At 42.6% G+C, this 14,058-nt stretch overlaps 1 protein-coding gene across 5 annotated transcripts in view; it reads left to right on the forward strand.

The window, feature by feature from the left end:
- Window positions 1-36: 36 nt before the first annotated feature.
- The window catches only part of nckap5l (NCK-associated protein 5-like), a 33,805-nt gene continuing 19,783 nt past the window's right edge, over window positions 37-14,058 (forward strand). For 4 of the 5 annotated variants that reach the window (XR_013934227.1, XR_013934228.1, XM_080445463.1 and 1 more), the window contains exons 1-2: window positions 37-433; window positions 12,836-12,924. The gene's annotated coding sequence lies outside the window, so the exon portion shown is untranslated. Of the gene's footprint in view, window positions 434-10,055; window positions 10,318-12,835; window positions 12,925-14,058 lie in introns of those variants that run through there. The other variant, XM_080445464.1, reaches the window with a different exon arrangement.

Genomic DNA, 14,058 nt, shown 5'->3' on the forward strand with positions numbered 1-14,058 from the left:
ATATGAAGGGGGGGGAAACATTTGTGAGGTTTTCTGTAGATCCGTGCAGATTTATGGCTTTATGATATATATAAAGTTATTTATAGAGCCCAGAATAAACATGAACTTAAAATATGTAGGTTTCTGAAACCCGCATGCATGGCAAGTTTTCTAAGTATATGGTAAAGTTATGTTTGGCAACATGGGACACAGCCTCCTGTGAAAAATTGGGGCGGGTAATGTAATTTCATGCAATGACATCACTTTTCCTCATTCAACCCAAACACCAAACGCTGGGCGAGAGAGAGAGAGCGCTGCTGCAAAGGACTAGGCGCCGCAAGAAGAGGAAAATGTGTATGTTAACGCGTTATTCAGTCGAATAATATAAGTTTATTCTTTTTTCTATTCGCGATGTCGGCCGAGAATTATCGTTGGCGATTCATAACCAAATGAGGTGAGTTTTCTCAGACGGGGGGGAAAAAGCCATTTCGTGTCCTGTAACGTTAGCCTAACGTTACTCGTTTTAGATGGGGAGAGATTTGTTGGAATGCCGACAGTGAACGGTTTTAATTTTCCACAAGGGAATGGTTAAAAGTATATACATTCCTCAAGAGTTTGGGGGCAAATATTTATATTACTGTGCAGCCTATTTATTTGCCTTGTTGTGGGGGATTCGACGTGTGTCCAGGGCGGAATAGCATGCTGGGAGGGGGGTGGGGGGTATTTTCGGTAGGGCTTGGAGGGCCTACCCCAAAGACAAATTAGCATTTTGTAAACACAAGTCATGCTGCTATAGTTATTTGGTCCGTGCAGGTATCGGGGGCAAACTCATATGGCCTACGCGATAGACCAGTGGTTCTCAAACGTTTTAATTTCAAAGACCCCCATAACTCTGAGGGTGTACAAATAGGGGTCCATTTGGTTCCATTTGTACACCCTCAGAGTTACAGACATAAGGGTCCAGATTTGGAACCCCGAGGGTCCCTGGACCCCACTTTGAGAGCCACTGGTCTAGACCTACTAGTCGACTCGACATGACTTTTTGAAAATGTGAAAGGGAGATTGGAGAAGGAACGTAGGCTGCAGTGTTACATTTTCAGTAGTCACAGGTAGCTTATGATTATGGGGAAGTCCATACATCACTGTGATGGGAAAGAATACATGGGTAAATACTTGTAAATTGTCTTTATACAGCCTACCTGTGTACTGAACATGGTGTCTACATTTATTGTGCTTGATTTATTGTACGTAATTAAATTGCAACCAGCTTAATGACACGATACATTTCTCTATATGCAGATTGAAATTGAAGAATGTGATCAAAAGTAACAAGCGGTGCCAGACAGTGTATATGCTAGCAGTCATTCATCTGAGTGACATTACAACTACAACAAAGCAAATTATTGCATGTTTGATTTTGAATCAAAGAATAAGATGTATCTCTGATGGAGTCAGCCACTTCTGATTACGCTTATTCAGTGAAGGTAACACATCAGATTGGTACTCCAATTTGAAATAATTAAAGTATAGTTTAATCCTATAGTAGACTACAATGCCTATATAGTAGGTCTGCTACAGAGATTCGATGGGTCATTCCCACTACATTTTCAGGATGAAATTCACATTATGGGGAGGAGAGTGCTATGTTTTCCTCAAGTGAAGGATTTTATTGGCAGTAAAACAAAATTACACCACTTACAAATTGTACTTATTATTAGTTATACACAAAGAACTAGAGTCTGGAGGTTTTAAAAGCTGATGTTGCTGACATCATTTGTTGTTAGGCTAATTCCGCCTCCTGTTGGCTGCTACTTTCTTTAAGTACAAATAAATAGGAATGTGGTGAAGGGTCTCAGCATCTAGACTGTGGGAGATAGGTTACTTGAAGTGAAAACATTTTTGCTGTGTTCGTGCCTGAGAAATTTGATGTTTTTGTAAGACTTCTAACATTTGCTTTAGTGAATGTATTCAGTGTTTTAAGACGTATTCACGTTGCAAGAAGTTTGTACATCCAAACCTCAGATTTCCAGAACCACCAGTCTACCGTGGAGATGATGAGTGAAGAAATGCAGTAATGTTGAAAATAAAGGCCTAGCCTATTCAGTTGATTGGTTTGAATTTTTTAGTTGATGGATGCCACTGGAAGCATTTAACCTGTGATATTGTACGGGACAGGGCATTCTGAACCTATTTTCATGAGAACTAGATTTCATATTCTTTTAACATATTTGGATCCATTATGGTAAATGTTCTGTACATAAAATTGTGTGAAATTACCTAAAGTGTTGATCGGTTTGGATAAGTGTGTGTGTGTGTGTGTGTGTGTGTGTGCATGTGATCATATGCCCATGCATCTGTGCAATAGCGCTAATGTGCTTGGGCCTTGAGCTGAGTTGAAGTAGGGCTGGGTGATATGGACAAAATTATTTATCACCATACAGCATTTTGATATTCTGACGATAATATCAAATTTCTTTTTAATTCTTTAGAAAATATATAAGCTCACAACAGTGTCACATCATGTCATGTTGTGAGCTTGTAGAACTGCTATGTTCTCTATTTTTTGACAATTCTGAAAGTACAAAATAAGGCTTAATTGACTAAACCAAGAAAGGCCAACATTTATGTCATGTAATATGAAAAGTAGACACCAGCACATACATAGCACACATCTATATAATTCTGGTGCTGTGCCTCATGTACTGCACCTGTGCTGTCTTTTTAACCTGCACCTTATGTCTGACCTAATTTACATAACTGCTATATCATGTATATAAATGTACAATATCTTTTATTTTTCTTTGAATTATTTCTTTCCTTGCTCTCTCTCTCTCTTTCTCTCTCTCTCTCTGCCCCCCCCCCCCCTCCTCCTGAAAACTACGAATGATGCAGCTTGCACAAAAAATGATCATTTCACAATATCGATGTACCATCGGTATATTGCCCAGCCCTAAGTTGAAGTTTAGTGAAGTATCTGTCCCAGTGCAGCTTTGTGACTGCATACACAATCTGTTCAGCATTACATCATGCAAAGCAGAGCCAGTGACTTATTCAAGTGTAATGGGCAGTATAAGTGCTCACTCACCCCTTTCGCCTCTAATTGTTCACAGATGTTCTGCACGCCTTTGTGCGCTACTTCTTGCTGGAGCAGCCTCATATAGACACTGCATACAGTCTGAATACTTTATAATGAAAGTAAAAACGTGGCAGGGAGTAGGCTAAGTACTTACAATTAAACAGTTGATGCCATTTACAAAATCAGCGTTAGTTTAAGTGGTCCCAAAGGACTGGGTACCAAGCCACCATTGTTTTACAACAATGCCACATGCGCCGAGCCAGTTCCACTGACATAATATGGGATAACTGGAGCAAATAACCTTTGGCATAACTACTGACAGACAGTCAAGGTCAGCCATTCTATCACTTTTCCGGCCTTATTTATTCACCACCTTACTGTAAGGAAAGAGTAATTGGACAATAATTTGGTCAGTGTGACATCTCTCAGAAGTACACAGACAGGTCAGAGGCAGAGCCTCCTGCGGACTTAGCCAATCTCGCATGCATCCATCCTGTGGATTGGCCTCCCCTCTGCGTAAATGGTCCGGCCAGGCCAGGCTTTGAAGATAGGCTGGGTCGGGGTTGGGTGTCTGGGACCTCTCCTTATCAGTTATCAGTTCAGCCCCTTCATCCCCCTGCCGTCTGATGCATGCAGGTTACCTACAGTTACCATGGTTATACAGCGATCCAGGGCACTAATGGAGCTCAGCTCATATTAGCATGCAGAAATATTCTGTCTAATACCCCAAGGAGCTGGAAAGATACGGCAGAACATCATCATGATCACTACGCTTTAAACACACACACACACACACACACACACACACACACACACACACACACACACACACACACACACACACACACACACACACACACACACACACACACACACATACACACACACACACACACACACATACACACTGCAGACATATGGATGAAAGGAATTCTCTGTGTTGTTGTCCCCATGGCCTTGTGTTGTTTTTCTTTGTTCTTTGAATCCATATGTAACTGACACTTAACTGTCACTTGGCATGCCCATATAGGTGAAATGTTTCCAAACTTTTTCAAAAAGGAAAAGAAAAAATCCAAAATAGGCGATCTACAAGCTCCTGTGTTGCATCGGGAGTCTATCTTAGACTATCTTATTTGTTCTATTTTTGAATTAGGGCTTAAAGGAGTACTTCACCTAAACAAATACTTATTTTTTATCAATTACACATCCCAGAAAGCCTTGAATTGATGGAGATTTCTTTGTTTTTGTCGCAATCCTGAGCCAATAATTTGATGACCGGGTGGCTGGTCAGTAGGACTCAATTGAGACTCCTACCGGATACTCCGCTGGTCATCAAATTATTGGCTCAGGAATGTGAGAAAAACTAAAAAATCTCAATGAATTCAAGGCTTCATCGGGTGTGTAATTGATAGAAAATAAGTATTTTTGGGGGTGAACTACTCCTTTAAGTGGTCATGCTGTATGAAAAAAAGTATGCAGATCAACTAGTGTCTAAAACTAAATAAATGACCATCGCCCTTACTATGTTTGTTCTCTTTACATAAATTGTGTCACTCTGTAGAATATGGCCTATGACATGTATGATCAAATGTGTTTCAGGAATTCTAATAGTGTGTGAGTGTGGAGCTACCGCCAAGTGCGGAGGACTCATTCAGAATCCACCCTGCAGAGGAATCTCTGGTCACACAAACATTGGAGTTGGCAAAACACTGCTTTAGCTGCAGCTGTAACAAACATTCAATTCATCAGTCCAGCCAGGGAAAATATGGCTTGGAATGTAGCTTTAATCAATTCAAGCAAGCCAGTTCACTACCATGTCCTGTTTGGCCAAGAAGGGAGTAAATGGCCATAATTGTCTTTGGTTGGATCAAGCAAGCAATTTAATAGGTACTGTTATGATCATTTTCAATGGAGAGCTGAACAATGATAGCATCAATTAAGCCCATTTCGATGAAGAATATGTCTATATTTAGGCTGTCCTCCTCTATCCTTTGTATTGAACAGCGTTCCTTTGTGTGCCCCAGGAGTTTATTTTTATGTCCTAAAATAACGTTGTTATTCGGGGGCTGCATGCAATGCACCCACCCTCGCCTGTTCAATCCATAAGCAAAGCTCCCACAAGGTGCTTGTGTCCTTTTTGCGTTAGATCTGCCTGCCCTTGAATGGTTTGTCTCATGAGCATCCGGTTTCAAGCCCTTTCCCCAACAATCCGAATGTATATGCTTTGGAAAACAGTGAAATACCATTTCCTGTGGACATGGTAGTTGACCACGGCTGCTGTGGTAAAACGCAGACAAGCATATTTTGGTGTGCTTTACATTACGTGTAACAGGGTTTCCCCATATATAACCTACTTTATAACTTCAATGGACTCACCGTGAATTTTATTCAGATCCATAAATAGACATTCCATTTGGCCAGCAGCAGGGGAAAGGATGTGGATGATGAGGAGGAGAGCATGCTTGGCTCATCTGAGATGGTACTATATGGTCCTCCTCTGGTCTGGTCTGAGCCGCTGGGCCTGGTGACCAGATGTGAAGAGGCCGTGCCTTGTCAAGACTCTAATGTGCCTCCTCCACCTTTTCTGATCCTGTGTCGTTTTTCTGTATGCGATAAAAGCCTAAGTTATACTTAGTTGCTTGCCGGTGTCATGCACTGGACAAAGCCGATCTACCTCGCAGTGAGCTTGTAGATCTGCTATTTTTGGGTGCGCAACACCAGCGCCCATGGTATAACTTGTGCATTAGTCTCACCTTTTTATTTTTGTAGTATGGTCGTATTGCTGTAGCAAACGGTCCTGGCTGTCACTATAGTGTACATCCATTTATGAGGGCTATATTGGTGATGGTGACCTGGATTAACTTGTCTGGCCTCGTACTGCCTCGCTCAGTGCTATCACATTCTTTTCTGGCCGAGTCAGTGTGCAACGTTTTGATGTTTAATGTGACTCATCAGGAATCGGGTTTTAAAGGCGTTTGCTGACACACATGGAAATATTGTGTGGAACCCGGACCAGATGCAATTGTTCCTTTAGCTGTCCAGTTCCAGCGCTTGTAGTCTGGTTGGCCAGGGGACACGGCAGTATGAACCTGTCTTTATAGGAGCCATGACAAATGGTTTTCATTACTGCCCTTTTATCATTACAGAAATGAGCTATGGAGCATACTTTGAATCTTTAGCACCTGTGAGGAATTTTTGAATGTTACCGTGGCTGTGGAATGAGACTGTGTGATGAAAGGAAGAAAAGAAACGTTTCTTTTTAAAGTGTTGCACACATGAAAGTAATTTCTCCTCAATAGTGTACGTTGTACAAATAGCTAGGATCAGCGTTCCAGCCTGGAGACTACTACTGCTTTACTGGTGTGATGGCTCACCAGCTACGACTGCTGCCTTCATAATGAGTTTCAACTAAGCTAGAGCTTCATGCAAATTAACACAAGAGGCCTCCGCCGATACCAGTGGGGGGTTTTTACAGCCCCAGCTGTAGACCCAGCCCATCTCCTGGCAGAAGAACGAGTGTCACATTTCTTGTAGGTGGATTAGCCGTCCACCTCACATGGAGCTGTGCACATTACTGCCCATTAAACTGTCTGCCTCTCAATGGGGGTTTGTACCCCATGGGTCTGATTTACAACTCTTAATACTGAGTTCCACTGACAGCTCCCCTCACACTAAACTGCCCTTTTTCCCCCAGAATAAGAATGGTCAAGATAGACCGACCATCTGCCAAAGCCAACAAAACATATCCTTATCCTTGCATATTTCCTTGACGTCCGCAGTTCTATTCTTTTTCTTTGAATATTAACCCATTTAGAGGTCGATTCTCTACAAATGCTTTCTAAAACAGTTCTCTGAAAGATGTTGCAATATATATAGCTAAAATCTAAAATAACGAAGGCCCAAAAGCCAAAATCCATCCCCCTCAAGTGCAAAACAGGTTTTGCGAGATTGTTTTTGAATTTTAAAGTGTTTCCATTCAGGGATTTATGCGCAAAATCCAAAATGCGCAAAAAAACGGCTTGATGGAAACGCAGTGACAGATGCTTTCCCCGATTGAATGGGATAATTTGTTTTGAAGTGGATGAAGCATGTTCCGTCTCCAGAACACCTTGAGGGGTTTGTGTGGAAATGGCTTGTTTGTAAGTTGGAAACAAGCGATGGCATTGTGATATCATCTTTAATTTCATTGCTTTTATTGCTTTACATGATGCGCATTGGATTTTTGTAGATTAGAGCAGGAAGAACTGCACAGAATAGCTTCCATTTAGAGGATTTTATTGAATACAGTGACAATACAGCAACACAGGTTCTTCCTCAGACTTCAGCCAGTCACATTGCCTCATCCTATATTTACAGTTCTCACATGCTGGTTTGAATAGTACTAGGGGTGCAACAGTTAATCAAACTAATCAATTTAATTGATTATAAAAAAGAAGCGATAATTCGTTTGAATAAAAATACCAGATTTTGTGGGAATAAATGTGAAATTATTATTTTTTTCTCTCAAAATGATTTAAAATGAGCGGAAATAGCCAATCTACTAGCTCACCACGGATTGCAATGCAATGCATGGTAAGTAGATTTGATGGATATTTTTGCTAATTTGTGCAAAACTGTTCTACGAACAAGTATAAAAATGTAGTGCTTAAGAGGTTAATCAGACAAAATTATTTAGTCGATTATAAAAACAAATATTAGACCTTTTTTGTATCGATTTGTTGTTATTTAAAAAATATAACAAATGATAACAAAAAAATATCTTCGATTATTCAATTTATCAAAAATGTATTTGATAGAATAATCGATAGTTGCAGCGATAAATAGCACCTCCCCAACACGTTTTCACAACAAAGTTTCCATGTTCCATGTACATTCATGGTGAGTGACCCTTGCTTCACCGCTCCATGACGCCTCATTCTCTGTCCAATGTTAACGTTACTGTTGAGTGTTTGAACAGCGAGTGAAGATCCTCACTTAGAGAAAGTGGATCCTGGAGAGGGTCACAATAGCCCTTTTATGTGGTGGGATATTCTCCTTCCCCTGTGTTAGCTGCAGGGTAACCATGTGACGAGCCATCATTCAGGTCATGTCGGCCTGTTGTCAGCCTTTGACCCTTTTAAAGGGGCGACACTTCCCTGAAAGTCCCATTCATCCCATATAGATGTCTGTGTGCATTAATATCTGACAGGGGAGGTTTGACAATCCCCCTCTCATAGGCTTTTTACTTTATTCAAAGTAACTCTCTATGATAGGGCCTTGCACTGTACATGCGAGGTTCTGTTGTCCTGCTGGCAGCCACTGTGTCTATATACTGTAAGTTGAAGTGAGTTTGCGCAGATGCCACCAACATGTACAGTATAGTAATATGTTTACTGTACGTGTACTGTACGTAAACATGACTCAGTCTCCCTAGGTTGAAGTTTTGATGTTTTGATAGGTTACTGTGGGTCTTCTGCTTGTGTTCTCCCTTTTGAACACTAGGTGGACTCAGATTAGAGGGGGACTGGGCAGTATGTGTGTTGGTTATAAGAGGATAAAATACTCATGGAACACAAGCTCTTCTGATCCTGGTTGCGATTTTTGATTTGAAGGCATTTGCCCATCACATGTTGTTGTTGGGATGGGATTGTAATCTTTGTTCCTGTTTATCTTGCCTGCTAGCACAGCAGTACCCCTATATGCTGTTTTCCTCAGAATTCACATATTAGCCTATGCATCTTGGTTCTATGTGGTTGTCTGTGCTAAATTGACAATTATTTGACTTTATTATCTTGAAATTATCAGGTTGTTTTTTATGGCAAGCTGCAGTTTTTTGGCATGTGTTTCCGCATGTAGATAGCTGGCTGCACTTATTTGTCAGATCCAATATTGCAATGGCCCCCATAACAACTGACATTCATGAGATGACCCTGGGGCGCTTGATTTTGACCAGAGGAAGTCTGGTCTGGTATGAAGTCAATTCAGGTCAAGTGAATTAGGGTCAAATGTAGCAGGGGGACAGGCCAACTTCCAAATGTCAGTGAAAGTAGGTAGGATAGATCTGTAGGTTATATTATATTCATGGTCAAATATTTCTATATGCTAAGTGAAAATGTGCATTTGTTTTCCTCATGCTTCTGCTTTGTCCATGTTAACTTCCCACATTTGAGTCATTGAGTCTGTGTTTTCTTCCCGTTGGTGTTGTCAGTCAATGCAGTCATTTGGGTACCAGACAAGCTTTTGTATGTCCGGGTATAGAAGGTGATGTGGCTCCATATAACTGGAGGCCAAATGAGTCACGACTTGAGCAGATACAGCAGCACAGAGGCCTCTTTTCATGAAAGCATTATGCTGTTTAGTAATACAGTATATTGTATCAGTACCAGTGAAGAGTCAAGACCAGACACACCAGACATACTAAGCTATACATAACGGCAACTGGGCGAAAATAAAATAATCAATTCAGGTTTAGTGCTAGACAACCCCCCCCGTCATCGTCAATTGTGAATTTATTCAAATATAACATTGTTCATTGTTCATTATAACATTGTTATGACACTCTTCTTATCTGTTTCCATTCTTTTCCTTAGCATAGACACTGGAATCAATCCAACACTTATTACCAATGTGATTGAGAAAGGGAAATCCTCTTAGCACAGAGCGCTGTGTTCTTTCTGGGCCACTGAATGGCCCTGCACAGAACTCTATTAGTCTAGGACGGCCCGTCGGATATCCTCTCTCTCTGTAGGCTACTACGCTCCTTTGTCCGCTATACGCGGTGGTTGGGGTCTCTTTTGAAACATAACCCCCTCTTTCCTCCTTTACAGCGCGGGCCAGCAGCTGTAGGGTTAATGTTTAGCAGCAGTGGCAGGCAGCAGCGGCAGAGAGGTTGGAGTTGTAGGAGGAGGAGGAGGGGAGAAGGAGGGAGGAGTGGAGGTGGGGGCTGGTCCACAGCTGTTGTAGTAGGCAGGGTCTATTGGGGTAGGAAGCCTGCCTCACTCCGCTCTGGAACAATGGGAGATATGGCAGCCTCTGCAGACAGCCCCGGCACACACACAATGCACATGCCCAAGGACGGGCCTTTACTACCGCTAGCGTAGAGGAAACCGGCTTCCTTGCCGCAGAAGGGGGACAGCGGGGCGGACAGGGAAGGGAAAGTCCCCACGTCAGCTGGAAAATACAAATGTAAGGTTGTGGCCTCTTTCTTTATTTGGTGCCTTACATTTGGTTCTGCTCTGAGGGTCTCTGGATATGCTGGCTGGATGACAGAGAGAACAGGCAAGGTGAGCTGACCCAGAATGCAGTGATTGTGTGTAAAAGAAAACAAAACATTAAAAAAATATGAATACAGTTGTCGCAGCTGACATTGGATTTTCCATGGCACTGTCTCTGTCTGTCTTTTATGTCAGTATATGGAGGAGCTCTGGTTCAAACAAACAAAGACTGGTGATTGACGCATGTGATGTGATGTTTTGTTAGTTTTATGGAGCTGATGAGCAGATGGACTGGAGCGGTCATGGAGGGGAGGCTTCGGAGCAGGTCGATGTTGGCCTGGTCCCTGGTCCCACTCTCTGTGTTGTAGTCTGATGATCCTCCTGACATAATGTGATGTACAGTAGCCTACATGTTAGTGCACAGGTTAACCGTGTGTTGTTATCACACAGTACCATTGGTGTTGTTATCTGCTACTAACCAACATGGGATCAGGCAGCGATTGTTTTGGTCACAGCTACTAGCGTGTCATAAATCTTTCCAATGGGATATCATGGCGGAAGGGGGGTTCCGCTCACAGCCTAAATGTTGTTTGTTGTGGAATGGGGGTTGGCTGCAAAGATGTCAGGCCCATAATGCATTTCATTTGGGGGTACGGTGAGGAGCCAAGATTTTTAGGAGGGTCCAAGGTAGAGCCGACCTTCGTGTTTGATTACTGTCAGACATACATGGCACATGTCCAACCTTTACATCCTTTTGGGAAGGGAGCTCCCCTTTCAGCAGCCCCCTCCCCCAACCTCACTCCACCGCTGCCTCCCCTCCTCATCCCAAATATTTCTTGTGTACGATTTGTCTCGGTTCGCGTTGCCAAACCTCAGAGAGGAAGCGGCAGCGGGGGAGCCCGCTAACCTGATTCTGTCTGCGTACGGGCCCTAGTCTCTGGCCTTTGATATTTATTTGGGATCACGTCTCTATTATTGATTTAAATAACGGAGCAGTAATGGTGTGTGTAAACCCCGTGTTGGCCTATATTTCGGAGGAGGAATCCTCCTTCTCACGTGTCGTTTAATACCTCCGTCTGAGGATTTAGGGTTGTTTTCTTTTGTCACATTGTTTACATCTTCCACCCACACAATATGCCTACAAGGGAGAACTTCGATCTGAGCCTGCATCCGATTGGCAGATGAAAAGCCTGCTGTTTTGACATATCCTGACCTGAAACGGCATTGCCTGTTCCAAATCCCCAAGCGTGTGACTGACGTGATTTAAGAAGATTTTGAGCATTTCTGTGGCTGAGTTGCCTTTGATGATTTTTTTGTTGTCAGCCTTGCCCCCATTGCATGAATATCATGGTCTCACTGCTCACCCTCATGGCTGTGTCTTACCAATCCCCAGTGACTTTGAACTGGCAGCTCAATTCAGACGACCTCAACATGGCACCATCATATCAGTGCACCAGTCTCCTGCTGCCAAAACGAAAATCCAGTCTGGGGAGAGAAAATCCTTACAAAAGAGCACATTTATGTCCCGATGATTAGCTGTTCCTTTTTTGGCAACCACAGATAAACAAACACCAGGGCTTTGCTCCCAGGACCAGGTGTGCCAGCGAACCAGGACATCGGACAGACCTTCACTGTCACCTGGTGATCCACTGTGGTTACATTAAAAACCCAGATGGAAGGGGCAGATGCTAAGCGCCTCTAATCCCGTATTAGTTTGACTAGATCTTGAAGGATCAGATGCCGTTTCCCTACAGAGTGCCTTTGAGATGAAGAGTTAATATGAGATGAAGAGTTAACATGGTCGCTTGGTCGACCAGGCAGATACCAGTCTTGATAAAACGTGATCACGCTGACACACTTGACTTGAGACGCGGCCTTGGCTATCAGACAGTTGGGGGGTTGTCTTATCTGGGTTATGACTGGACGCCTTGTTGCAAACTGAACATAATCGCTGGAGAGCTCAGTTAATGGGGAGTCCCAGATCACAGCCTAGTAGGAATGCTGAATTAAAAGGGGGGAAAAAACACAATTTATTTGACTGTAGTGTGCGGGGGCTGCCATCTGCATGTTCCCGTCTTATCAGAAGTACATACAAAGGGGTGAGTTCTTAAATGCTGTCTGCTGAATTATTCATTCATCTTTCTTTCATTACACTTTAGAATGACTCAGAGATGAAAAGGAAAGATGAGAGGGGGGAGAGAGGGAGAGAGGGATTGCGGTCTTGGTGAGGCTGGCGTCTACTATGCGCCGGCATCTCCCGTGGGCAATGGAGATTCCTCCTCTGCTCTTCGGTTTCCTGTTCCAGTCTGAAAGCAGAGGAAGGCCACAGCTTCAGCAGCAGGGGTGACATTGGTCTGAGCACCCCCTGTTTAAATGACAGCTTCTCAAGGTCTTTTCAGAAGTCCTGGGTGTTGCCTCAGCATCGGGGGTTATGGAATGAGGCACTTTGGCAGAGATGTCAGGACAGTTTGCCCACAGTGGAAGCAGAGGAGGCAGAGCAATGGGAGAAAGGAAGGCTTGCTTGATTGATCGGTTAACAAGATATGTTGATTGGTTAACAAGATATGTCCTGTTTGATCCCCTTAAGCTCCTTGGTTTTGACGCTGGAACACAGAGGTGGAGGCTGACAGGAGGCCAACTTCTCTTCAAGGATCTTAAAGGGAGCTGACATCACAGGTGAGTGTGTGCGTGTGCGTGTGCGTGCGTATATCCTTGTGCATGCATGTGTATATTTCTCACTGTGCTAGAATTAAGCTTCATTTACAAGGTTCACCAATATATAAGTTTTCAATTGAAAGAATATAGGCTACAATGCTATTGTGTCGAGATCCAACTATGGCTGACTTGACAGAGTCTTGGTGGAACTGAATTCTACCCTACTGTAGAACTGCCATGTCTGCTCACTTGTCTGCTCACATGTCCTTTATCTATTTATCTTGATAGACACTCTGTTTACTGCCCACAAAAAGTGAGTTGCATTTCAGGTACCCACCCATGAAAGCCGATCTTGTTAGTTATTGCTGCTGGCTAACTCCTAAAAGAAACCATGGCTATTTATTACCAATAGATGACACATTAGATTTCTGCTGCGTATAGCGTTGCAAGCTGTTTTTGTTTCCAGGTGAAGGTATCCAAATGTCCCCCAAGCACACTTTTATTTTTGATACCCTGGTATTCATTTTACAGGCATTTTAGGAAGAACAAAAGCACAACATGCTCTCTCACCCAGAGGCGAACAACACGCAATACGCCTTGTTTTGTTTTCTGACTGGACCTTAAAGATACCATGGTTGTGCCTCACTGCACTTTGTTTACACTTGCCGTGTGGGATTTCCTTTTTTTAGTGGCTGTGTTTTGAGAAGGGTGGTTTTCCGAAGACAAAACAAAGCCCTGGGTGTGCTGACTGTGGCTATCCAGGAGCAGTGGTGGAAAAAGTACTCAAATTCTTTACTTAAGTAAAAGTATCAATACTGCAATGTAGATATACTCTGTTACAAGTCTCTTACTCTGTATTCAAAATGTGCTTGAGTAAAAGTTGTGCAGAATTTCCCATTTCACAAGTTCAAATTGTATAAAAAATCTTTTGAAAATAGCCGATCTACAAGCTCACAATGTGTCACATCGCGACGCATTGTGAGCTTGTAGATCACACTAAATTTATATAGGGCTGAAGTGACAAGTGTGTTTTATAATAATAATCTACATAGTGACTAGTAACTAAATTTTTCATATAATTGTAGTTGAGTAAAATTACAACATTTTCCTCTGAGATGTAGTGGGGTAGAAGTAAAAGTATTGAAAATTGTACAT

This window comes from Gymnoscopelus braueri (assembly GCF_963280865.1).
Source record: "Gymnoscopelus braueri genome assembly, chromosome: 12".
Taxonomy (NCBI): Eukaryota; Metazoa; Chordata; class Actinopteri; order Myctophiformes; family Myctophidae; genus Gymnoscopelus; species Gymnoscopelus braueri.